Source organism: Tiliqua scincoides, chromosome 12 (genome assembly GCF_035046505.1).
Source record: "Tiliqua scincoides isolate rTilSci1 chromosome 12, rTilSci1.hap2, whole genome shotgun sequence".
NCBI classification, from domain to species: Eukaryota; Metazoa; Chordata; class Lepidosauria; order Squamata; family Scincidae; genus Tiliqua; species Tiliqua scincoides.
This window is the reverse complement of record NC_089832.1, coordinates 14,002,954-14,029,463: the sequence shown is the minus strand read 5'-3', so window position 1 is coordinate 14,029,463 and position 26,510 is coordinate 14,002,954. Positions and strand designations below refer to the sequence as shown.

Sequence of the window (26,510 nt, the reverse complement as noted above, 5' to 3'; positions counted from 1 at the left end):
ATTTTTGAGACTTATCAAAAATTCTCACACAGCAGGACATCAACAAATATTTACCCTTACAATTACTGCCAGTTATCTGAAAAAAAAAGACCTTTGCTATATGCAAAGATCCTCAAAGTTCTACGCAGACTTCTTTATTTAGACAGGGTAGTTATCTCATCTAAGTGACTCGTGTAGATATGTAAACCTAAATCAACTTATCACATACAATAAAGTGGGTTCTGATCCATGAAAGTTTATACCACAATACCTATGTTAGGCTTTTGAGATGATGCACCAGTCTTCGTTGCATTTGCTTAAACAGAATCTAACACATTTATGGTACATACTCTCCAGTATTGTTACTTAGAAAGTGCACAGATAATAGAAGACTATATTCATAGTCACACAAGAGAGAAGTTGGCATTTAAACTCAAAGGGCCTCTCTTTTAATAACAATTATATCAAGAGCCTAAATTTTGTATTGGCAACCTTCAGTCTCGAAAGACTATGGTATCGCGCTCTGAAAGGTGGTTCTGGCACAGCGTCTAGTGTGGCTGAAAAGGCCAATCCGCCTAAATTATCATACTCAATAAAGACGGTCTTCCTATTGTGATTTAAGCAGGAAAGCACATGGCCACTTGTAGTTTCCATTGTGCAAAACCAAAGAAACCGGGCTGTCTACTAACATAATCACATCTTGTTCATGGCAGAGCAGATACTATTACTATCTTGATTCCACAGACAGAGTACAAACCAGAGCAGAATGACAGCCGAATTCTATACATATCTACTTAGAAGTAAGCCCCATTACAAACAATGTGGATTACTCCCACGTAAATGTAGACAGGATTGCAGCCTCAGATAGCAAATACAGTCAGAATCACACATGCTTCCATTGTCCCTTATGGGACAAGGAATGCACACGTCATTCCTTGAAGGTGTGAAGCTCCAAGGGATTATATTCTCTCCAAATGGTGATGTCATACCACAGGGTGGAACCAGCGTGAGTGGAACAATACTATGCATTTCTAGGTATGAACTGCCTTCAGAATCACAGCTAATACTGATACATGGATATAGCACCAGAACAATTACCCAAATTGCTGCTGACCTTAACCACACACACCCAGTACATGCACTGCATTCACTCAGAAGCGTTTTGGGACAAGCCAGCATAGGCAAATGCATACTGCAATGTTCCCTTACCTTGAGGAGCCTCTGTGGCTGCCTCCACACCATAGGATGCAGCGCATGCCCCATTGGCACGGCTGCACTGGAACTGGAAAGGATTGGGCCTTAAGTGATCTGCAACAGGTTTGTTTATATCAAATCAAGTAAGGAAACAGCTTCCTCACCAGACCATACAACCCCCAAGCTCAGAATCTGGCACACCATACTAAATTATGGCAAGATCTGGTCTATCACCACCATGCTTTAACTTCAAAAGGTCACTTTAACTTCTATAAAAATCATAAATTTTTAAAAGCACAGATGTACCTAAAGTCCTACATGTATATACTCCTGCCACAGGAATCCATGCTTTGGAGACATCAAATTTAGAGCACCTTAACACATTATACATTTGAAAGCATTTGGAAGTAACAGAATACAGCACAAAGATTACCAACAAGATATGACTGTGCTATAGTTTACACTGCCTTAGAGACTTTTCAGACACAATTCAGATTGCTGGTTTTGAACTAGGGCCATGTACAGAGATCAGATGCCCTGCTATTATCTGAGACTAGAGAACTGAGGGTACAGACTCCCCCACAGCGGTACACCCTCCCCGGATAGGTTCACCTCACAACTACACTTCTACCTTTTACAAGACTAGGAGCGCAATCCTAACCCCTTATGTCAGTGCTTTTCAGCACTGGCATAGCGGTACCAATATGACATGAGCTGCATCCTGCAGTTGGGTGTCACTCATGGAAGTCTCCTCAGAGTAAGGGAATGTTTGTTCCCTTACCTCAGAGCTGCATTGCCCTTATGTCAGTGCTGGAAAGTACTGACATAAGGGGTTAGGATTGCGCCCTAAGGGTGCAATTCAGAGGTGCCCTTGGGCCGACACAAGTCCAATGCAAGACTCTGGGGTGGGTGCGTGGGGAGGAGGCGGGAGGGAGATATTCTGTGGGGGGGAAGGCAGGTGGTAGGCAGCCCTGGGATGGGTGGGTGGGGAGCAGGAGGTGGGGCTGGGACCTGGCAGTTATGTCAGATCCCAACCCCCATTCCCAGGGAGTTCAGAGCAGCTTCAAACCTCTCCGCTCTCCTCTGACTTGTGCCACCTCAGGAGGTAGCGCAAGTCCGAGAAGACCCACAGGCCAGAGTGCCTTACCTGGAGGTAAGGGGAAACTTTCCCTTTACATGTGGCTGAGTCACTTTGGGCCTCTATCCCATCTTGCCTGTTCCAGTGCAGGATAGGATTGCACCCTGAGGAACCAATCCTATCCAACTTTCCAGCACCAATGCAGCTGCAATGCAGCCCCAAGGAACAAACAATGCCTTCCCTTCAGGAGGACTCCATGACTGCTTCACCACAGCCGGATACAGAGAATGCCCCATTGACACGGTTCCATCAATGCTGGAAAGTTTGATAGGATTGGGACCTAATAAAGGCTATCTTGTTCTCACTACTTTTATGACTGCATTTTACTAACTCTAGCCTTTATGTTTGTTGGCTAGTTTGTCTGATTTTTTTTTTTTACTGCTGTAGTATTACACCAGTCCCTTTTAAAGGCATCTAGGCCAGACACCATCACCATATTCTGTGGCAAGGAGTTCTACAGACTTAACTACACAGTGAGTAAAGAGTAAAATTCCAAATGGTTGGGTACTACCTTTCCAGCTGAGCGAGCAAGCTTTGGGATTCCTCAAAACTCATCGGGACTGCAAACTGCCTTGGTTTCCTCCAGCTGGGGTGGAGAAAGTTAGGATATAAATATTTTTGAGTATGGTAGTGAAGCAAAAGCCAAAGGGGGGGGGAGGGGATAAGGCATAATCAAAAAGCCTCACTGTTTGTAAGGGCCAAACTACATCTTGAAAGTCATATCTACTCTGATGGTCTTAATAGCATCCTGTGGCAAGGAGTTCCACAGGTTAATGGCACGCTGGGTAAAGAAATACTGTATAATCTTTTGTATGCACGACCCCACTGTAAGTAAAATTCAATTGCAGCCTTATATATAAAATGACTGGTATTTTTGGGAGGCAAACATCAATTTCTTGGGTACCGAAAACCCAGGTGCACAACCTCCCTTGCACCCCTACAGCCTGCATGAGAAGTCCAGGGAAAAAGGAGAGAAAACTACCCACCCCACAATTCCCTGCTTCCCCCTTTGTAATTGACACAATCCAGTCCACAGGCAGAAAAGGAACGACTGCGCATGCGCAGCTATTCCCATTCAAATATACTGCGGATGATACACATGCGCAAGAGTCCTATTCTCCCACCATTTGTATCGAGCGCATGCGCAGAAGAGCAGCAACCTGCTCTTGGCGTCCAAGCGGCCGAGGGCACGCGCAAAACGGACGGCGAGGGGCTCGCAGGTCTCCCCGCGCAAGCGCACTAGGGTACTCTGCGCATGCGCCAAAGGGCTCTCTCGCACAATCGGCGCGCGGGGCGTCTCCTACCGCAGATCAAGGCCAGAAAGGGGCCAGTGCGCATGAACCTCTCGAGTTACGGCTCTTGCGAGCGCTAAGCTGAAGCCGAGGCTCGTTTCGCGCCGCCCCTCCCCCACACCCCAGCCCTGCGCTGAGGGGCGCCGTCCTCACCCCCCGCCCCGTCAGTGAGGCCGCCCCCGGTCCGAGGCCTCCAACCACCGCCCCCTCAGACCCGCACGCGCCCGTCCCGCCCCCTCCTTCTCCCCCCCCCGCTCCCAATGCCCCCCCACCCCTCCGCCAGACCCACCGTGCTCTGCGGGGCGGGCGGCCCCGCTCCGGGGGGGAGGGAGCACCTCAGGGCTCCGAATTCAGCCGGTCTCGGCTGGGTCGGTCCCGGCGTCACACAATGAAATCAGCGCCTCCGATCATTAATTCTCATCATGATCGTGACGTCAGCGCTAGACAGCGGCCAATCGGCGCTCGAGATCAGCGCCGGCCGGGACAGTCTCTGCCCCCGCCTCTCAGCCTCCCCGCGGGGGGGGAGAGGCCGATGCAAGGAACAGCCCCTCGCTCGGGGAGGGTGGGGGCGCCTGGCGCGCGCGGACCAGCCTGGGCAGGGGGAGGGGCGGCCAGCTGAGGGAACGGCGGCACCGGGCTGAGGGGAGAGAAAAGGGCGGGAACGCCTGTGAGGCAGCAGGGGGCGTCAGACGCGTGTACAAGCTGCTACGCGTTCGCACGAGGGGTCGTTCACGTGTCTTCGGCATGTCCTCGCCTGAGGGGCGCTTTTACCTCAGGAATTGCTCCTTCAGCATCAGGTGTAAAATATAAACACTTTTCCCCTCATATAATTTATATGCATAAACATATAAAATATGTATATATACATTAAAATATGTATACATTATATATTTAATATATAGAGTTAGATATATCTATACATTAAAATGTATATATAGATAGATATAGATATACACATAATTTCATATTATAAAAACAAAAAAATTGAAAATTATGATTTATGTGTATATATATACATTAAAATGTATATATTACACATAAAAATTATATAAAATATCAAAATAATTTGATTTTTTAGAAATACAGAAATATAATGTAAAATATATAATATATATAATATCAAAATAATTTGAACATTATTTCAAAATATAAAAATATATAGTATATAAAAGTACAAATTAATTTGCAAATTATTTTGAAATATAAAAATATAACAAGGTAATTATATATACATAGTTACACATATATATACACATTCACATATATATAATATATATGTATATATAATATACATATTCCCATATATATTATATTTGTATATACATATATAAAATATGTATATAATATATAATATGCATATTAGCTTGACACACTATAATATATATAATATAAAAATATATAGCATATATAATGTATAATATAATATGTAAATCTAAATTTTTTTTTGAAAACAAACGCACACACCACAAAAACATATTTCCACAGCAGCTTAAAGAAAATTAGTGCACAAAATAGTGTAAAAATAGTGTACAAAGGGCCCAATCCTATCCAACTTTCCAGTGCCAGTGCAACTGCAATGCAAGCTTGAGGTGTTCCTCAACTTGGAAGAAGAACTTGGAAGAAGTCTCCATGATTGCACCCGCACCACAGGTTGCAGCACTTGCCCTACTGGCAGGGCTGCACCGGTGCTGAAAAATTGGAAAGGATTTGGCCCAAAATAAGTAAGACAAAATAGTAAGGAAGAGAACAGAAAACGGCAGTGTTTGGAATAATAATAAACAAAGTTCACAGTTTACAAATATAGTGGATGGTATTTAAAAACAAACAGTAAGGAGAATGACAGATAACAATAGCGTTCTATACTACTACTACTACTACTAATAATAATAATAATTCAGAAGACTCACAAAAAAGCCTATCTAGGGCAACTTAGGGCCCAATCCTATCCAACTTTCTAGCACTGGTGTAGCCGCAATGCAACCCCAAGATAAGGGAACAAATGTTTCCATACCTTAAGGAAGCAACTGTGACTGCCTCCCCACTGCAGGATGGAGCACATGCCCCATTGTCACCGCAGCACTGGCACTGGAAAACTGGATAGGATTTGGTCCTTACAAAGTTACTGGATGGAGTTTTTAAAAATACATATATATATATAAAAATTAAGGAAAAGGACAGGTAAAACAGTAGTTTAGTTTTTCAAAATAAAAAAAAATGCAAAGAGTTGAATGCACTTGTGATAAATAAATAAATAACATTGGCTCAGATTAATTATCATATCCGGATCAATTATACCAATGCATGGTAACAGTATGGAAAACACCCCACCCGTAAGAAAGTTTTGAAGGGCGTTAAAGTTATGCTTTAAAAAAAAAATCAGAAGTTTAAAAGCATTTAAAGTCCCCAGCCACTTAGGGGGAAATAGCAATGTGTGACTTCTCCTGTCACTCAGCTGGGCAGTTTTGAATAAAGTGCACCTCCAAATATCCCAGCTTGTATTCTGGTGCATGAGGTAGGCAAACCAATAAAGATTCACTTGCGGATGTGAATCCTACTTGGATGTGCCAAGTAGGCACCAACCCTACTTCAGCGACCACCATATCCTAAGCCTGCCTGGCAAGGGAGGAAAAAGGGGACACACCAGAGGCCAGGTGATGCTACACTGGCTCAGGCCCTCCCAACACCACCAACAGCATTTGTGGAAACCCCTAGCAGCCTGTCATCCATGCAACTGTTTGTGCAACGTCACATTGCTATCAGTGCAATGTTGGTGCAGCATCCAAGGAGCCAACACCTTCACCCAGCCCTAACTCCAACAGCCAATAAAGCCCTGCCAGCATGAACCCAATGGGGTGGTGGCAGGCAGAGGATCAATGAGCAGTCTTCAGTGGGGGGAGATCTCCACACCAGCCCCTAGAAATGAGTGATACAGTGACAGGTAGCACTGCCAACCATGGGGAGATACAGGCTGCAATCCTGCCCACACTTACATGGGAGTAAGCCCCATTGACTGTAATGGGACTTATTTTGAGGACACACTCATAGGATTGGGTTGACATACCCCAGGGGCAGCACATACACAAATACACTCCTGTGCTCCAAGAGGCATTTGGTGGCGCACTGTGAGATACAGGAACCTGAACTAGATGGACCTTTGGCCTGATCCAGCAGGGCTCTTCTTATTCAAACTGGGCAATCCTAATTCACAGCTCAGCTTCTTCTATGCTGTGCTACATTATCTGTCCTTATGCCACCAATTTGGGAAATATAGGGTCTCCAGAAGTTGAGTGTAACTGTATCTTGACTCTAGTGCACATGGACACCACACATTAATGCACAATTTCCCTCCCATTTCCATAACTGCCTCTCCAGAGAATAAATATTATGGAACGTTTGTAGAGTTGAAGCTGTTCTTTAACTTTTACATTGTGAGATTAAACTACTGTTAAAACACTTCCAATGTTTTAACATGAGTCAGTGGGGCATACAATAGATGTAAAAGAGACTTCAGCAACGGGGAATGGGGGGCAGGTCAAACTCCTTGCTGTGAGACATGGGGTGATAAATATAGCAATATCGCTATTTCAAGCTGTGAAATGTCAAAGAGTAAGAAAATATGTATGACATTTAGCAGGAACTATCAGTAATGGTATCTCCAATGAGCAAATGCTCCTAAATTCTGTAGTTGTTAACTCCAGAGCTTTTCAAGATAATTGAAAAAGAAGGGATAGTTTTTGAACAGCATATGTGGGAATTTATAGCATATAGAAGCTGTGTGGAGCTTTTTACTGTAGAGTCTAAATGATAGTTATTTTCGAGTACATAATTACATACCTTTAGCTAGCAATGAGCTTATTATTTTAATAAAATTTCAAAGAGCTGTAATAGCCCATAATCAGTACTCAACATTTCAGATGGCCTGAGTTGAGCAGATGATAATGAATCCCTAAGCCATAAAGACCTTTTCTTAGGGGAGATGCCTGCACAATTAAAGGGAATTGTGATCTAGCAATGGAAATGTTACTTTATTTATTGCAAGTTGCTAGAAAGCTTGTTCCACTATTGCCGATTTGCTATGTTGCTTTAATAGTTCAATTCAGTTACTACATTAAAGTTACTAAGATAAATGCAAAATGTATCCAAGAAATGAAACTTAACAATAGTATAGGACATCACAAACATTAAAATGAAATTTGCAGTATTTATTTTCTGCTTCTGTCTTTTTACAGCTGGGAACAATGAAACAGCTCTTTCATGATATAGTATGCTAACATGCCTTCTGCTGGTGAAAATTATTATCTGGGAACATAAGATATTAGTTCTCCAGTTTCATAATATTTATTCTTATCCATTTTTTTTCTATTTTTAAACATTCTCTTGCTAACAACCTATAACAACGTTAAGCATTTTTACATCTCGATTTCAGTGAGAGAACTGAGCATTTGTATTCTCTCCTACTGACATCAGTGGGGCTTAAAAACCTGATCCGGAAGGACTCGTGCTGGCTCACCGCTGGTGCATTGTGCTGTAAGGCACACCTGCAACAGTCAGTGCCAGCCCAGTGCTACAGCTCGCTCAGCACAAGCCTGTGCTGGACCAGCACTGGTTGGAGGGTGGCTGGACGCTGCCTGGTGCTTTGTGTGAGCGCCAGGCATTGAGGGAGGCAGCAGGATAAGAAGGGGCTTTATGACACATTTGTAACAGTGCTTGCCAGCGGTAAACCAGTGTGAAGAGCTCAAAACTGGACTCTCAGAGAGCCCCCAAATGTTAAGTGTTAAGTTACAAATGTTAAGTGTTATTCCCTGTCTGCAGAATTTTGTAAGGGCACTATTTATTCAATGCAGTTTTGCTCAGCAATACAATGTGGTACATTTTGCTGAACAGAAATCATAGGTCACCATGTTGGTCCATTAGACCAAAAGTTTTTAATGGAACCAACTAAAAATATCACAAAGTAAACAGCAGACTTTCCAGTTTTCCAGAGTGTTTGGTCCTTGGGGACCTTCAAAGTCTCTATGGTGCTTTGACTTTTGGACTTTTACTGATTACTTTCCACAGCATAATCCATAGGGTCATCTTTTTTTAATCCAATATAAAAAAAAGTCCTGACTATTTCTGAACACTACTATTTTTATTTATTAAAATTTTTCAATTCAAGAACACAAACCAAAAGTCAGATCAAAGAAAGAAAGAAAGAAAGAAAGAAAGAAAGAAAGATATATATATATTTCTTTCTTTCTTTCTTTCTTTCTTTCTTTCTTTCTTTCTTTCTTTCTTTCTTTCTTTCTTTCTTTGATCTTCAAATCAGTGAACGTTAGATGGTTTAGATATGCTCATCATTAACATTTGCCACTTATATAAACAACTCAAAATACTATGCAAAGCACTGAAATGTTGTGGTGCAACTTAAGTTTACTGGATTTTCCATAGGAGAATTCTAGGAAAGTAAAAAGGAGAGGGAACCAACCCTGTGGGTTCGAGACCCACGACTGATCAAATCCACAGGTCCCAAATCTGTGGGTAACACAGGCCCATGGCAGTTCTATCACCTTGTTCAATATATTTCCAGTGGGGTGAGTGGTATTAGAATACTGAGCACCTGCTTTTAGCCTGTCCTCATTTATCCATGGGAGTGGATAAATTTGGGATGAACAGATTCTCCCAATTGTCCCTTTATTTTTCCCTTTATTCTCTCTTTATTGTTTCACTAGTCTTATATCCTTTAGATTCCCCATTGTCTTCCAGTACAAATTCCAGATTTTGGAACATCAGTAATGGGCTGTGGGCATGTAGTCTTACAGTGTCTTAAAGAAAACAGCCCCATTACTTGGTTCCCTAAAGGAAATAATGTGATGTTATTTTTAACTTTCCTGCAGGAGTGCAGTTGTGGTCTTGAAAAATGAATGAATAAATAATATCCCAGCAACAATTTCAGCCATTAAGAGCCCTAGTGTGTTCATCCCTTGTTTGTTTTTAAAAAAATATTTGGTTAATTCACCATTTTTCTTCTTTCATTACTGACATTTGAGGTTGCAATTGTTTTAAAATTCTTCCTGCTATCACACAGTAGTGGATTCTGAAAGCATTCCTAATGATTTAAAATAAAACACACATCTAGTTAAAAACAAAATGCAACACATGCTCTTAAAACCCCTTGATCTTAATTCTACCAAGTGTTACTTTGGAAAGTCCTCAACTAACATGCAAAATTAAAATACTGCACATATGAAATGCACTAAGGATATTATTGTGTGAAAGATATCATGACTGAGTGATTTCTCAAATACCGTTACCCAGAGCTTAGTAATAATTGCCTGCCATGGGGAAAATATGCTCATCTTTTTTAACTGATAAGTTTTAGGCCAGCAATTTTCAACCTTTTTCATCTCACAGCACACTGTCAAGGTACTAAAATTGTCAAGGCACACCGTCAGTTTTTTTACCATTGACAAGGCACACCGCACTGTTGGGTAGGGGCTTACATCCCCCAAGAGCCCTATGAATAAATGGCTTTCACCCAGATACCTGCTGCCCACCTGTGGACCATTCACAGCACACCAAAGCACCACGGCACAGTGGTTAAAAATCACAGGTTTAGGCCCTTAACACAATAGACATGCATTGGAACACATATTTTGCCAAAGGATCAAGCTTTATCAAAACCTGCTATATCTATTGTTGGAATCTTATTTGAGTAAAGAATTTGTGCTCATGATGTCAGATTCTGATGTTCCATTAATATCTTTGCAATAGCCATAAAGCTGAAGTATTGATGATATGTTATGACATTATTTTCCTAATGTAGTAACTGTGTCATCTTATTTTATTTATAATGGCAGAAACCATTCAAGCTTGGACATTTTATCTTCCACAAAGGGGAAGTGTTATTGCTGTTCTTCTCCAGCTCCACATCCTGGCTATAGCACCGTTGGGTAATGTCACGTCTTAACACATGGTATGTTAGTCCCAGTTCAGTATTAACCGTTCACATGAGAGTACCGTTCAGGCTGCATTAGAAAGATGTGTTTTTTTTGGCCAGAGGGGAACCATTTTTTTAAAAGTACCGAAGACCATGTGATACCATTTGCTGCCTGTTCTCTAATTGGGTCACAATTACTAGATAGCTGTTTTCAGATTTATTTATTTATTTATTTATTTATTATAGGATAACTATCATGCTCACAATATTTCCTTCCTTCCTTCCTTCCTTCCTTCCTTCCTTCCTTCCTTCCTTCCTTCCATCCTTTGTATTGCTATAGGCAAAATCCCCTGCCAATTCTTTTTCAGCTGTAAGCTTAGTTGCTGGTCTTAATACTCGAAAGTCATTCCACTGCACTTGCTGTTTTTCTGAGAACTGCGAAATCTTCATAAAGCAAGTTGATGTACGCCAAAGGACGTTTCATAAGAACATAAGAACAGCCCCACTGGATCAGGCCATAGGCCCATCTAGTCCAGCTTCCTGTATCTCACAGCGGCCCACCAAATGCCCCAGGGAGCACACCAGATAACAAGAGACCTCATCCTGGTGCTCTCCCCTGCATCTGGCATTCTGACTTAACCCATTTCTAAAATCAGGAGGTTGCGCATACACATCATGGCTTGTAACCCATAATGGATTTTTCCTCCAGAAACTTGTCCAATCCCCTTTTAAAGGCGTCTAGGCTAGACACCAGCACCACATCCTGTGGCAAGGAGTTCCACAGACCGACCACACGCTGAGTAAAGAAATATTTTCTTTTGTCTGTCCTAACCCGCCCAACACTCAATTTTAGTGGATGTCCCCTGGTTCTGGTATTATGTGAGAGTGTAAAGAGCATCTCCCTATCCACTCTGTCCATTCCCTGCATAATTTTGTATGTCTCAATCATGTCCCCCCTCTAGGCTGAAGAGGCCCAAACGCCGTAGCCTTTCCTCATAAGGACGGTGCCCCAGCCCAGTAATCATCTTAGTCGCTCTCTTTTGCACCTTTTCCATTTCCACTATGTCTTTTTTGAGATGCGGCGACCAGAACTGGACACAATACTCCAGGTGTGGCCTTACCATCGATTTGTACAACGGCATTATAATACTAGCCGTTTTGTTCTCAATACCCTTCCTAATGATCCCAAGCATAGAATTGGCCTTCTTCACTGCCGCCGCACATTGGGTCGACACTTTCATCGACCTGTCCACCACCACCCCAAGATCTCTCTCCTGATCTGTCACAGACAGCTCAGAACCCATCAGCCTATATCTAAAGTTTTGATTTTTTGCCCCAATGTGCATGACTTTACACTTACTGACATTGAAGCGCATCTGCCATTTTGCTGCCCATTCTGCCAGTCTGGAGAGATCCTTCTGGAGCTCCTCACAATCAATTTCGTTCCTAATTAAAACATTGCATAGAGATGGTGGACAATCAGGATTGGAACAATGGAAGGGTGGGTGGGAGCTAAACCCTAAAGCTCCCTGCTGGCCTGTCACAGTTTCCCCTTGTCCCTCCCCCTCCCCCACCCCCACTTTTGTACTTAAAAAGAAAAGATATAAAGCCACAGAGTACATTTCTCATTCTGTGTAGTTTGGCCCTGAGCTTGAGGCAGGATGAACTTTGATTTAAACATCCAAAGCAAGCAGTTTATTTTCCATAACTATCAGATATTGTTCAGTGACACTGGCTAACGGTTCAGTTATAATATGGTTGTGAGACAAGGCTGTTCAGATATGTTTTCCTAAAACAGGAAGATATAGCTAAGGCAGGATTGATCCTCATCCCCTGCAATTTCATTTATATGAAGGTGTATCATTAAGATCTAGAATAACAAGATATACAGCCCAATCCTAACCAACCTTTCAGTGCCGATGCAGCTGTGCTAATGGGGTGTGTGCTGCATTCTGTGGTGAGGGAGTAGTCAGGGAGGTCTCCTCAAGGTAAGGGGACATTTGCTCCCTTACCTTGGGGCTGCATTGCAGCTGCGTTGGTGCTGAAAAGTTGGTTAAGATTGGGCTGCAATCCTATCCCTCACCATTAATGAGTATCCAGCCACACTGATAGAGTGTGTGCTGCATCCCGTGGTGGTGAGAGGCAGTCAGGAAGCCTGCCAGAAGTAAGTACATTTTCTGCTTAAACCTGTATAAGCTTCCTGGTGTCCTGCACATCTCCTCACATAGCTACATAGCTGGCATAAGTCTGAGGAAAGAAAAGGGGTGCAATGGGTTCGAAATGAGGGGATAGGATCCAGGCTTACACTGGTGCTCGGGATCCAATCCCTGCCTCTCCCTCCCTGACCCCTGCTCTCCCGAAACTTCCCTTGCCCTCCCCCTCCCTCCTCCATGACACAAACCCCACTTCCAACCTATCAGGGCCAGTAGAGCTGGCCCTGGATATGAGAAAAAGACAAAAGTATCCCATTAAAAGTAATCTCACGTTTCAGGTCTGGACTAAAGAAAGATCCCAAGGCTGAAAAGACTGAAGACTATAGGAGGGCACTAATATAATGTTTAGATCAGTGTTTTAATTTACAGTGTGCAATGACATTAACATTCCTTGAGAAAAGAGGGATGATTAGAACTAGGAAGGACCCAGAATGAGTTAGTGGTTCCCCTGAACCCTTTCTAACTTACCAGTACAAAGCCTTATGAGTGCCTTGTAGGTAAACATGAGAAAGATAGCTACGGAAAGTCAGGTTATCTAAAGTGGTATGGAAGGGCCAGAAAGCACAGCCTCTTTCTAGTATAAATGCCCAAAGCGTGGCAACAGACAGGCTTCCCACTAAAGTCTCATGGCTGATAGATTTGGCTTGCAGCTGCCTGCATTAGTATAATTGTCAGGGCTTCACAATTAATGAAGACTACTGGAGCATATTGATTAAAATTCTTCCCATCCCTCCACCCTCGAGCTGCTTCTTCCATCAGCTCCAATTTCGGCACCCTAGAACTCTCAAAACGAAGATGCCCTGAAAAGCACTGAGAGCTATAATGCCACCGACGGTGGGGCTTGTAATTCTAGATCAGGGATGTCAAACATAAGGTGACCCGCAGAAGCTTTTTCTCAGGCTCTCAGCTGCTGAGCAGTGCTGTTAGTGCTGAAAGGGCAGCCCACTTGAAAATTGAACTCTCCCATATTTTGAATATGATCAAGATAAGTATATTTTTTCTTCTGTCATTTGCAGCTAATGCGTTCCCAAGTGAGAAAAAGTGCTTATTTTTGGTCATGAACTGTTTAATGACATCGCTTCCTGCCTAATGACATCACTTTCGGCCCTCAGCAGGCATCATGAATGCGATTCGGCCCTCTGTATGAAATGAGTTTGACAACCCTGTTCTAAATGCTCTTTTGTTTCAAGTCCCCAAATACAGTGAAGTGGAAAAAGCAAAAACAGAATGATACAGGAAGGTCTTTGACATTGTAGCAGTCTTTCTGTACATTTTCACAAGATCAGTACAGTCCAGTTCTCTTTATATTTGAATTCGCTTATCTTCGAGGGGCAGAACTGCCACCTACCTCTCATTAGCTGAGACTGTTCTGCAATTACTGTGCTGGTGCTGCATCAAATGAGCATTGTTATTGGCCCATAGGGAATTGTTGGACACATTTGTGTCTGCTTCCAGACTTGCCCCACCATCTTGGGCACCAAGAGATAGATGGAGCCAAGGAAGGAGCCAAGAGATAGATGGAGAAGGAGGATAGGTGAAGCAACCCCCTCCCCACTTCTGATTTCTGAGTTCTCATTGTTGGGAGAGCAACCTTCAACAAGTCAAGAGATAGCCAACATGGAGAAGTCACCATCACCACAAACTTCAACACATCAAGGGATATGAAGCATGTAGGAGAGAACATCAGATGTTGGAGATGTAGATGAGTCCTCACTATCACCAAGCCCCAAATACTTCAAATTAAGATTCAGGTTCATAAAATTCATAGAGTGTATGGTGAAAAGAGTCCCTTGAAACCTAAACCTCCTTTTTCCTATAGGCGGAGGCTGCAATCCTAACCACACTTTCCTGAGAGTAAGCCCCATTGAACAAAATAGGCCTTACTTCTGAATAGACCTGGCTAGGATTGTGCCCTCAATGATTCAGGATCAACTAATTCGGTATCCACTAGGTTTCCTGGGAACCTAACCCTAGTGGATAATGAGAACTGGCTGTAATAGCCTCCTTTTCTGAGTGGTGGTAGGGATATTAAATCTTTATTATTTAGTAAATGCATCTTTGCCTTGTGTATTGCCTTAGGAATCCCCTCAGAGTGGAGCAAACTCAAGATCTACTTGGATAACAGAACTGTTTTGATTCACCTGTTGGTTGACCTCCTAGTCTGCTTCTCAAAAAACATCTTCAGGCCTTACTACTAATTTTTTACTATGGCTTGGTAAGCTCCTGTAGGGCACAATCCCACGTTACTTATAAAACAATTATTTTTATCACACTTTCCATCTCCTCCCTTCAGTGTGCATTCAGAGGCGAACCATCTTGAATATAACGTTGTAAAGATCACCCAAACTGCTAACATATGGATGGTGTTATGACTTGTCATACTGCAGTGTAAATGTGGCAGTCGAAAAAAGCTAAGAAAGACATAGGCTAGACATCTACAGATCACAACCAAGTGGGTGATCCCAGATAGAAGTTGGAGATGCGCAGTCTCATCTTCATGGCAAAATGTATGAGAAGGCACATGTCTTCCGTGTGCTGTGCAATGGTGATGGAGATTTCATATTCAGATGTGCACCCACCAGATCCCCTTTGCAGTATCAGTAATAGTGTGTCTGCATTATTGTAATGTAGGACGCTGCTGGCCATGGAAGAGAGCAGCTGATGACATTCAGCTGAGAGGGGAAGGAGGAGCCAGGGCTAGCTGAGCATCAGGCTGAAGGGAAGCAGAAGGGGAATGGTGGAAGGAGCAGTAGAGGTGGCCCTACCAATTCACCATCTGAGCTTCATGGAGGAGCTACCTCTGAGTGCATGTTCCAAATCTGGCATAAAAATTTGTCATCCTGAGGACAACAATTTCCATTTAAACAAATGCAACTGTTGTGATAGTTGAAAACAGCCTGAGTCCATGGGAGCACTGACTGAGGAAAGTGCTCATGCTGTTTTTAGCATGAAAAACAGGCAGGTCTTCTAAGGGTCACTGGTTAAGGCAGTAGTAGTCAACTGGGCTGTGATGCTGGTTCTCCCACCACCAGCAGCTGCATAATTTCAGTCTGTGTCTCCCTCATCTCCTTTCTCTGCCCTTGCTCTAGAATGCCAGATTTGGAAATAACCAATTTGATATTGAAAGCAGAATAAATTATGCAAAAGCTTATGCACAGGAAAGTATGGAGGATGCCATTTGATCCAACTCTTTCTTTCCAAGAGAACAGAAATAGCCACTTAACCTGATCATGCATTGTGGATGATGTATATGTTGATGCCTCCTAATGTATTCTGAAAAGAGACTGTGGATATTTTTGGTGTCGAGGACACATGTCCCTGTCTATAGGCGTGATCCATTGTAGCTTTTGTTTAAAACAGCTGATGGAAAACTAAATCTGACCTGCCTGATGTGGAAACGTGATGTATTTTGTTGCACTGGTTCAACAGTTATAGCCTGTGCCTCCTAGAAAGTGACTTTTCTTGGGAAAGAAAGCACACCTGCAAATATTTGCTGAGGATTTAGCCATTTTTATATTTAGGTTGCTCTGCTTTATTCCCACAGGTTTGTTTCAATAAATGGAGAACATTTGTTCCAAACACCTTCAGATAAATTGCAAAGGTCTGAAACAGGTTTTGCACCCTCTCAGCTGTGTCCCAGATTGCAGTATGTTGACTTTGTTGCATACAATTCAGTGGGAGTCACAGTCAGCCCCAATAGATATAGATGTAGCTTAATTTGCATATTCCTACCCTAGCTTGTATTTCTTGGTGTGATGCTAACGTAGGATGGAATTTCGGCCTTTAGGAATGTGCCAGAGAAAGAGTGTTGTGAACTGGCTGTTAAACAGAGATGAATAGCGGAGGATCTGACTATTTGCTTTCTTCCCCTCTGCTTTGAGCATCTGAGATTTGGCTGTATGCTGCAGCAGACAAGGCAAAAGGGCAGACAGCTGCTGTACTGGAGCAGGGAGCCTACTGAGCTTTCCCCAGTAACAAAGTTGTGTACATCCAGGAGTCCTTGACAAGCTCAGCAGTGACCACCATAGCTGGCAGGTCTGTGACTACGCTTTCCAAAAGCAACCTCACTTGGTATATTGAAAGAGGATCTTGGTACAGGCATGCCTCCATATCCGTGGGGGTTCCATTCCAGAATACGCTGTGGTTAATTGAAACCGCAGGTATGGGTGAACATCTTCCCCCCACCACTCTCTGAAGCTGAGGGTAGCTCCATTCCCCTTGCCTCCGGATGGTCCTCTGAGTTCAGCAGAGGCTGTGGACAGAAGTCCACAGCCTCTGCTGGGCTCAGACTGAGCCTTCAGGTAAAAAATATATATAACTTCTAGTTTCTCTGTGAAATCAGAAGTGATGTTTTTAATGCCCAAGGTATTCTCAGAGAAACCAGAATTCTATATATTTTTTTGTAACATTAAGGCTCAGTCTGAGCCCAGCAGAGGCCATGGACTGATGTCCGTGGTCTCTCCTGAGCTCAGAGGATCCTCCCTTGACTCTGTAGGGGGGGAGGGGCATGAACCTGATCTGCAGATAAGTGATTCTACAGGTATGTTCCCCCCCCCCATATTGAGAGAGGATTTGCTACTACCCATGGTTTCAGGTATCTGTGGCAGCAGCAGGAATGTGGAAAGGTACATCTGTATCCTCTGTACTCACTTTGTGTATTTGGTGCTGATCTTCTTTCTCATTGTAGCATGCTAGATTCCTCCAACTTGTAAAATTCCCCAGTATTTTTAGTTTTCCTCTTTATCCAGGCTTTTTATTATCTTTCCATCCTTAAATTGTATTACTTCGAAGCCAGCAATTTTTCCTCTTTTTATTTATAGTGTCACTTATTTGTCAATTCCAAAGTCCATTGCTATGTCTCGGCTGAATATTTGAACTGTGTTTAGTAGTGATTTGATTTCCACATCTGTTTTTCATATAATTTCAAAGCATCCATATAGGGCAAGTGCAAAATTTTTCCAGTTCCTTTTGATATTTCATAGCCACAGTTTGTTTTGTTTATTATTGCTGTTAGTGGTATCATAGTTACTATGAGCAGGAGAGGTGAGTCTCCCTGATATCTTCCACTTCTACAGGACCAAGATCCTCTCCAGTCACTGCGAGTGTTGTCTTCCATTTTTCCATTGCCACTAATAAAAATTTTCTGATTTTGCTACTAATTTTGAATATTTCCAGTGTTGTTGTTGTTGTTGTTTTTTCCAATCCATGTGCATGGAGGAGTCAAAGGCCTTCTTATAATTGATTGGAGCAACATGCAAATTTGTTTTTCTCTGCTTGCAGTTGTTCAGTATCATTTTATCAATCAGCAATTGATCTTTGTTCCATATGAGTTTCAACAATTTCCCTTTTGTTCTTTGGGGAGAAGATCATTAGCAATTAAATGTTCTTGAATTGCATTTGCGATTACTCCTGTGAACAATTTTAACATTGTTGGCAAGCATGTAATTGGTGTAGTTGCTTGCAATTGCCCCTTTGTCTTTGTCATTATTGGCTGTGTTCTTCCAGTTGTCATCCAGTCATCAATTTTGGCTATTTGTAGAATACATCAAATTGCTGCGGTAACCTTAATGTAAGTTAGTTAGATTTTTAAGCCAAAATCCATGTACCTCATCTTTTCCTGGGGCTGATCAATCTTGGGCTCTCTTTGCTTTTGTTTAGCAATGTCTTTTGCAGTGATGATTAGGTCATGCATCACACAGGGCTCCAATTCACTCTGAATGTTCTTAATTCAGGTTGCTTGTGTTTCCTGCTTTTTTGAATTGTCCCATAAACTTTGCCAGAAAGTGATAGTTTCATCTTTATCTGGGAGTGCTTGGGTTGCTCTGCATTCCCCATTGAAACTTAAGTAAAATTATTGTTGGTATTAACTCATTTATTCATGCTTTGTATCTTGATATCCTGTTTGCAGCTGTTGTTATTCATTGTTTGGGTATTTCAAAAACTTCTGAAATTGTTCTTGTCTTTAGCCTGGAATCTTTCTTCTAAGTTCCTATTAATTTATTTTTTTTTTTTAATTTTTTCACTTCTCTATCCTTCAAACTTTTTAGACCACTTGTATCATTTCAGAGTTTAAGGGCACAATCCTTACCAACTTTCCAGCACCAAGGTAAGGGCAATGCAACTCCAAGGTAAGGGAACAAACATTTCCTTACCTTGAGGAGGCCTCCAGGACTGCCCCCCAACTGCAAGGTGCAACATGTGCTCCACTGGCACAGCTATGCCAGTGCTGGAAAATTGGTTAGGACTGCACCCTAAGTTTCATGTCAAGGCAAAGCTTTTATTTTGTTTTATTGTCTTTTTTGGTTTGTCAGTATGGTATCCAAGTTCTTTGGTTACAACTACAATAGTGCTGTATAGCAGTAGTGTCACTAGGTTTGCATTACCTGGTATGGGAGGCCAGTGCATCACCCCCATGATGGACTTCAACCCATGCAGAGGGCGGGGCAACTCCTCAAGCAGTGGGTGAGGTGATGTACCATCATTCTGCCCCTCTGTTTTTTGGGCTGTAACTTTTGTTAGAATAGAGATACTTCAACGCAATTTGTTTCATTGCATTCCTACATGGAATCATGCATCAATTGATATAGAACATGTTGGTATTATTTGAAAATACCAAGATTTAAAAAATTTTGGCCAGTAGTTGTGTCACTCTCCCTGTGCACACCCAATGTGATCCACACTCCCGGTACCTCCATAGTGACACCAGTGCTATGCGTATATAGTAACTGATTCTTTTTTTCAGCAGTGGCTGTTGGTATTGCCTTGATTGAAATACTGGCATCATTTATAATGTCTTTCAACTTATTACATGGCACAAGCTTCAAGTTTGGAAGGTATTTCTGGCTGTCAATATTTTCCATTGTTTCAGCAATTTTTCTTCTTATATCTTTTTGATTTTCAGTTAAAACGAGCCTTTCCTTAATCACAGGTTAGGCTTTAACATCTTGCTTGGCTTCTGCTCTTTCCATTTCAGTTGCAGTTTATTCAATTTTGACTTTTTTGACTCCTGCAGTTGCATCATTTTCCTTGTCAGCTTTCGGTGCCATTTCCTTTATTTGCAGTTCTTCAACATCTGAGAGTAGTTTGTTTCATATAATAAGTCACCTTTGATCACATAATCACTGCTCTGTTACATTTGAATCTGGGAACTCTTCTTTCCAGATGGTAGTCATTCATTTTTTGTGCCCTTGAGTGGCTGGGTCTGCTTTGTAATAACATGCCATTATTACTATGTTTTCTGCTGTTCTCCTTTTGGGGGGGGGGGTGAGGGTTGTGGTTGGTCTTCTAGTAGCTTTGTAGTGCCTTGTACTAGTTGCCTAACAGAGGGCACTGAGGGCCCAATCCTATTCAATTTTCCTGTGCCAGTGCAGCCATGCCAATGGGGCATGCACAGCATCCTGTGATGGGGAGACAGTCACAGAGGCCTTGTCAAGGTATGAGAACATTTGTTGCCTTATCTTGGGGCTGCATTGTGGTTGCTGGAAAGTTGCATAGGATTGGGCCCTGAGTCCTGTAGCTCATTTTTCACATGATGCCCAAGGACTGCAGCATCCTGTGCAGTTCTTGTTGATCCAGAAGGCAAACGATCCAGTACAGATTTTTTTTTCTTCAATTCACCATATTGAATGGGGTTTGAGCACCTTTAGTCTGTATTCTCAGCAAGAGCATGGGTCTGGCATGGGTGATGCTACCACCAGCATAGCACTCAAGCCTCATCACCACAACAAGGTGGTGGTGGTGGTGGTGGTGGTGGTGGTGGTAGTAGTAGTAGTAGTAGTAGTAGTAGTAGTAAATATTTTGAAGAATATCTTCTGCTTTTCTACAAAAAGGTAGTTCACATAGCCAAACAAATAAATAAATGATTCCCTGCCCCCAAAGGGCTTAGTCTGAAAAGAGATGCAAAATTGACAACAACAGCAGCCACTGGAACAGACACCATGCTGGGGCAAAAAGGGACAGTTTCTCTCTCCCTGCTAAATATAAGATGGCATCAGTTTACAAGGTGCCTCTTTGCCCAGTTAGGTGAGAGGGGATAGGTCTCTTTTCACCTGAGTCATTCAGCAGCAGGCAGGCAGTAAATAGCACAGTAAAGGACATTGGGCCAGCTGGTGGTAGCAGATACGCATGGGAAGAATGCCTGGAATCACTGGAAAATGGTGAGGAAAAATGGAGCAGCAGAGAAGCATGAAAATGAGTGTGGCTACAGGCACTGAGACTATCAGTAGTCCCAGTGGAGCTGTTAGGAATAAAGAGCTAGTAACTAAACAAGCAATGAAGGCTTATTCTTTTGCAATGATAGGGAGCAATCTAAGCTCTGGGGTACAAAAGCTACTGCCACTTATGAGAAAAGAAATCAAGCCTTTGACATACAGGAGCAATGGTCTCAGTCGTCCTAGGAGACCTGCAAAATGAGAACTTTCACATCTTTCTGACACTCATCTAGATTTCCCTGGCTATGATGGGTTCCTATGCCATCCCACAGACAGTGTGGGAAACCCAGCCATGGGCATTCTGATGGGAACTTGTGCCAGGCTAGGAAATCCTTCATTGAAAATAATTTTACTTATTTCTTAGTGCAAGTAGATGGAATTACCCTTGCTTATGGGCCAATCCTATCTCACACTTGTGCTGGAGGAATGTGCACTCTGCAGGCTGTTGAAACGTGCTGTAAAACATGTTGCAATAGTGCAGATTTTAGTAGTGCTGGCGGGAAGGCCTGTGCCATCTGATTGGCACCAGTGCAAGCCATGACACATGCCCAAGCAGGTAAGCTCTGTGCTGAGCAGCAGAAGTGCAGGGCTGAGGGCAGGGAGAGGTGGAATGGGGTGGGGAGAGTGACAATAGGAGCAGGGGATGAGTGGATCAGGCTGGGGAGGGGGGCAGGATTGGCAGCAGCAGTGCACTCTTTATCCTAGCCCCCTTCCCGGACCAGCTTTTCCAACAGATAGCAGTGCATACTTGCACCAGAAATTTAGCAGATGCAGGTTCAAGTTGCCCCATTTCAACAGCTGGGCCTGACCCCAGGGCAAAGGGGTAAATGTTCGCTGACCTCAAGCCTGCCAGTTTTCCAATGACAGGCATGCCCCCATATCCATGGGTGTTCTGTTCCTGAACACCCGGTGGTAACCTGAAACCATGGATACAGGTGAAAGCCTCCCTGCCCCACCCTCTAGAACCCTGCTCCCCTCACCTCCAGAGGGTTTTGTGAGCCCAGCAGAGGCTGTGCATGTGGCTGCGCACCTGCCAGCTCCGTCTGTGGCCTCTGTCGGATTCAGACTGACTCTTAGAGTCAAAAACACTCCCCTCGGCTCTAGGGGGTGGCGGGTAGAAGGCTTTCACCTGCTTTTCACCTGCTTTTTGCCCTATCTATTCTAAAAATGGTGCTTTTGAAGAAGGCTTATGTCTCTGAAAGAAGCATGAGAGGAAGGGAGATTGTAATGCAAGGAGACACACTTGGATTCAAACCCTGCTCCATCCCAGGTCATTTAATGTTAAAAGGGGGAGAACTCCCTTTGCCTCAGAATAATTATAAGGGGAAGAGGAGCTGGGCATTTATTTCAGGAGAGGGCAAGTGGGGACAGTTAGCCCCAACTGTCCCCAAAGTGCACTTTATTATACACTGAGAGTGGAGAAGAGGTTCCTTTCCCTGATTCCAAGCTCTAAGCAGTGCTGTAAGCTCCTGTTCAGGCTGACTTTTAGGGGCTGAAAATGCACTGCAACATTTTCTTGTCCCTCCACTTGCTGCCTTTTATTTGGCAGATGTAATGCCGAGAGAAATAGTGTCCCTCTCTTCACTGAGTTGATGGCTAAACTGTGATTTGAACCAGAGTTATCCAGGCATTGCATTCATGCATTTAAACCACTCCTTCTGCTACATCAGCTCCCCAGTGGTACATTTGTAGTCTTCTGTTTCTCTGTGCTATGTAGCAGAAAGGAAATCAGAGAGGGACCTGATCTTTCAAAGCCTGCAAAACACTGATCTGGATAGCAATATAAGAAGCGTAGAAATGAATAGGTGCCAAGCCTACTCATGGTTGCTTTTGATCATATCCTTTTCCTGGTCTTGTGGGCTGAACTCTTGAAAGGTAACCTTGTGGCAGTTCTCAAGCAGAAGAGGCAGAAGAATAGAATCTATTCATTTCTGCTGCCTGCCACAGTATACTGTCTATAGATTTTTCTCCCGTGCACTATGGAAAATTTGGCTTTCCATTTCAACGTGTCACTTCTACTACAGACATCTTATAAAAGCCTATCCAGGTTCTGAATATTGGAAGGCATCTAGCAATAACTGGTGGGGTACAAGAAGCCAGGGGTAGCTGTTGCAGTGATTTGTTACTCTGAAATACTGCTCTTTTCACCTGTGTGATTACACTTCACTCTCTTTAAGGATGTATTTACACCGCAAACATATATTGGAAGTTTAGTTTTACAGTCTTCCCCAAAATATTCTGAGGATTGTAATTTTGTGGGAATGCTGAAAATTACCTGGGTGGGACCTCTAACCTCCTCAAAGAACAGAAACAAAGGGCCCAATCCTATCCAATTTTTCAGCACTTATGCAGCCATGCCAATGGGGCATGCACTGCATCCTGTGGTGGAGGGGGGGTGTCATGGAGCTTCCTCAAGGTAAGGGTATGTTTGTTCCATTATCTTGAGGCTGCATTGTGACTGGAAAGTTGATTAGGATTGGGCCAAAAGGCTGCTAAGCTATGCACACTTTCCTGCAAGAAAGCCCCACTGAGTACAATGAGACTTTAGTTTGAGTAAACATGAGTAATTGTGCACTGAAAGACTATAAGGCCAGTTAAATAAAGTCCATGGGATAGAAATGCTTTAAGGTTCTGTTCCCCACTCCTCATCCATTCCATCACATAACTGGGAATTCTAGCGCTAAAGTGAAGGAGAAATTGAGCAGTGATACAGGTAAGACCCTCAAATAATCAAAACTATGATTAGTTATCCTGATTCCTGGTTCATGTTTTCTGTTGCTGCTGTCTCCTCAATTCTTTCCCCCAATGAGAAAAGTACCCCTATGTATTGGTGATAGGAGAATTTCAGCAGATGGTGCTTTTTTTTTTTTTCTTTCTCCCTCTGTACTGCAATGGGTCAGAGAAATTGCATCAGCTAGACTTCTCTTATGCAGATATTAAATGTGTTGAACTTCTGTGCCATATGGAATCTGACAATCCTGAGGATGGATTTTGTGTTATTTCTGCCTCCTAGGAGGAGAATCTGAGGTATAACATCCTGGAAGTTGTATTTATATCTAATTAAACACAATGAGAATGAAGGGATACAATTGTGTATGTCTTATGTGAACAGGTAAAGGCAAACAATAGTGTTGCCAACTGCTGCAGTTCTATTGGTGACCAAGCTACAGTTCTTCCTTTATATTCTGGCAGGGGTCCTCCAGCTTCAACAGCTGTGACTTGTTTTACTACATTGGAACTGAGAGAGATAACTGCACCTGTTGATTTTTTGCCTGTCACATAATTATTTAAGGCAAAGGAGCCCTCCCAGGAAAGCTGGGAAAATCTCATTCCCAGCACTGACTTTGGGCACTTCCAGACACATTCCTTGTAGTGCTAGCTAATTGTTGTAGTTACTTGAGGAATTGCACTGTTTTACCCACACTGCAGTAGATACAGGGCCCACTCTTATTCCTTCCATAACTCATTGCTGCAGTAGCACCAAAATGGCAACTGCTGCATCCTATTGGGGGGGGGCAGTCCAAGAGATCTCCTCTAGGTAAGGAAAATAGTTCTTTTACCTGGAGGTAAGCCTCTGTGATGCGGGTGGGTCTACTTGGATGTAAGACAAGTATTTTGCTGACCTGCGAGAGCTGTTTTGCTGATTCAGGTCCACTTTGATCTGTGCCACAGGATTGGACCTGCGAGAGGGATTAGGATATTGGCTGTTCTGGTGGCACTAATCCCACCCGGGACCCGATCCAGCCATCCATACCCTCTCCCTTCCCTTCCAAGCCCCATTTCACCCTCTCCCTGCCTCTGTTCCATCCTCCTGCCACTCACACCTCTTCCTTCATCTTACCTGCTGCAGTGAGTGGGAGATTGGATGACAATGTGACCAGGAAGGTGCAGACCAGCAGTGCGCTAAATTGTGCACTGTTGGAGCTCTTTTTGCAACTATTGGAGCTGCTTTCTGGCAGTCAGCGCTATTGCAAGAGGGGAACCGGCACTGGCCAGTTTCCCACAGTAAGTATAGAATTGGGCTGACAGGCATGTTCTGATGAGATGACACAGTAAACTGGCCCACCTCCTTTTCTACCTTTTTCTCTTGTGGGCTGTTGAATCTGTTCATGTGCCTCTCAAAAAAAGAAAGAACTATAGCAGCAAAGCTGTCCCTGCATGTAGCCCCACGTGTGCTTAAGGCAGCTAGGCTACCACAGCTTACACCTTTCCAGTTCCCCCGTAATTAAACCCTGTTGCTCAGAGCACATCAGTCACTTTCCTAGCCTGTGCAATCTTTTTCCCAAACCCACCAGCCCCATTGATCCCTGCTGTCCAACCCCTGCTGATCTCCCTGCCAACTCCCCAAACACATTTAGCTCCTCATCCTCCTGCTGCCATTCTCATCGTCCTCTTGACATCCACCCCCTGATATCTCAAGGTGCAAGAGGACAGGGAAGGGAGGAAAATATGTGGTGAGACATAGTCCTTCCTGGGCCTAGCTGCCAGAGACCCTACTTTGAGAAAGACCCCCATTCAGCAGCTTATGTGAGCAGTGTTTTCCTGCTGAAACTTGCATGCTGTAAGGAAGGTGCATATAGCTTAATGGCAGTGCCCATCCTGTGCATGCAAAAGGTTCCAAATTTGGTATTCAGGTATGGTAGATAAAAATTCTCACCTGAAACACTGGAGAGCCGCTGCCAGTCAAGGTTGACAATACTGAACTAAATAAACTATCTGATTCAGTGTAAGGCAGTTTCCTATGGGTGTGTTATGGTATCATGTAATTGGCTTGGGGGTTAATTAGAATCCTGTACTTTGTCATGGCTGCAAGCGGGAAGGGCATATATTTACTTAGAACAGATATTTTACCATTGTATTTTTACGTTGTTAAGGTAGTTGGATCCTACCCCTCAGGGAGGATAGGAACTATGCTGACCACATTCTCATTCACCCTGCCACATCCCTAGTGTCTCCCATTTCCTCCCTGCACAAGTGTTATAAGAGCTTGTAACATTCAGATTTAATTTTCTGCTGGTCACTGCATTGTTGTAACTTGGATTTACTAACTTGGATGAACTATCTGGGGCAAGAGATTTAGTGGCAATCCCAACATTGTCCAGCTGGTGTAACTGGAGGATAGGGCTGTGCTGTTAATATTTTAAATGTCCCTAAGCTATCCTAATAGCTGAAATTATATTTCTCTGATCACAGCTATCCAATGGTGATGAAGTTGGAAATAACATCAGCGTCAACTCCCCAAACATTCCCCATGATCAATTTTGTACCCAAGGACCAAAAGCAATTAGAATGAAAAAATATATTGTCGTTCAATTAAGTAAACTTCATCTATGCATTAGAACATAACACATTTAAAAAATGCAATATTAAATTTGTTAAACAGCCAACAGTGAGAAAAAAGGAAACAGATTAGGCGGATCTGTTGTGTGCAGCAAATAACAATTCTGTAGTCTGTTTGATTATCTTTTTGGGGTCAGTTCTCTTTTCATGACTGAAATGTTTCTTTTGACTGTAGGTCATTTTTTAAGCCAGAAAAAAAAAATATATAGAAGAACTCAGTGCAAA

The 26,510-nt window shown here is 43.1% G+C and overlaps 1 protein-coding gene across 5 annotated transcripts in view; it reads right to left on the bottom strand.

The window, feature by feature from the left end:
- The window catches only part of HDX (highly divergent homeobox), a 37,156-nt gene extending 33,154 nt beyond the window's left edge, over positions 1 to 4,002 (bottom strand). For 3 of the 5 annotated variants that reach the window (XR_010795017.1, XM_066640086.1, XM_066640087.1), the window contains exons 1-2: positions 3,893 to 3,977; positions 2,823 to 2,897 (exon numbers count right to left, since the gene is read on the bottom strand). The gene's annotated coding sequence lies outside the window, so the exon portion shown is untranslated. Of the gene's footprint in view, positions 1 to 2,822; positions 2,898 to 3,892 lie in introns of all 5 variants that reach the window. The other 2 variants (XM_066640084.1, XM_066640085.1) reach the window with 1 other exon arrangement.
- Between the last annotated feature and the right edge of the window lie 22,508 nt (positions 4,003 to 26,510).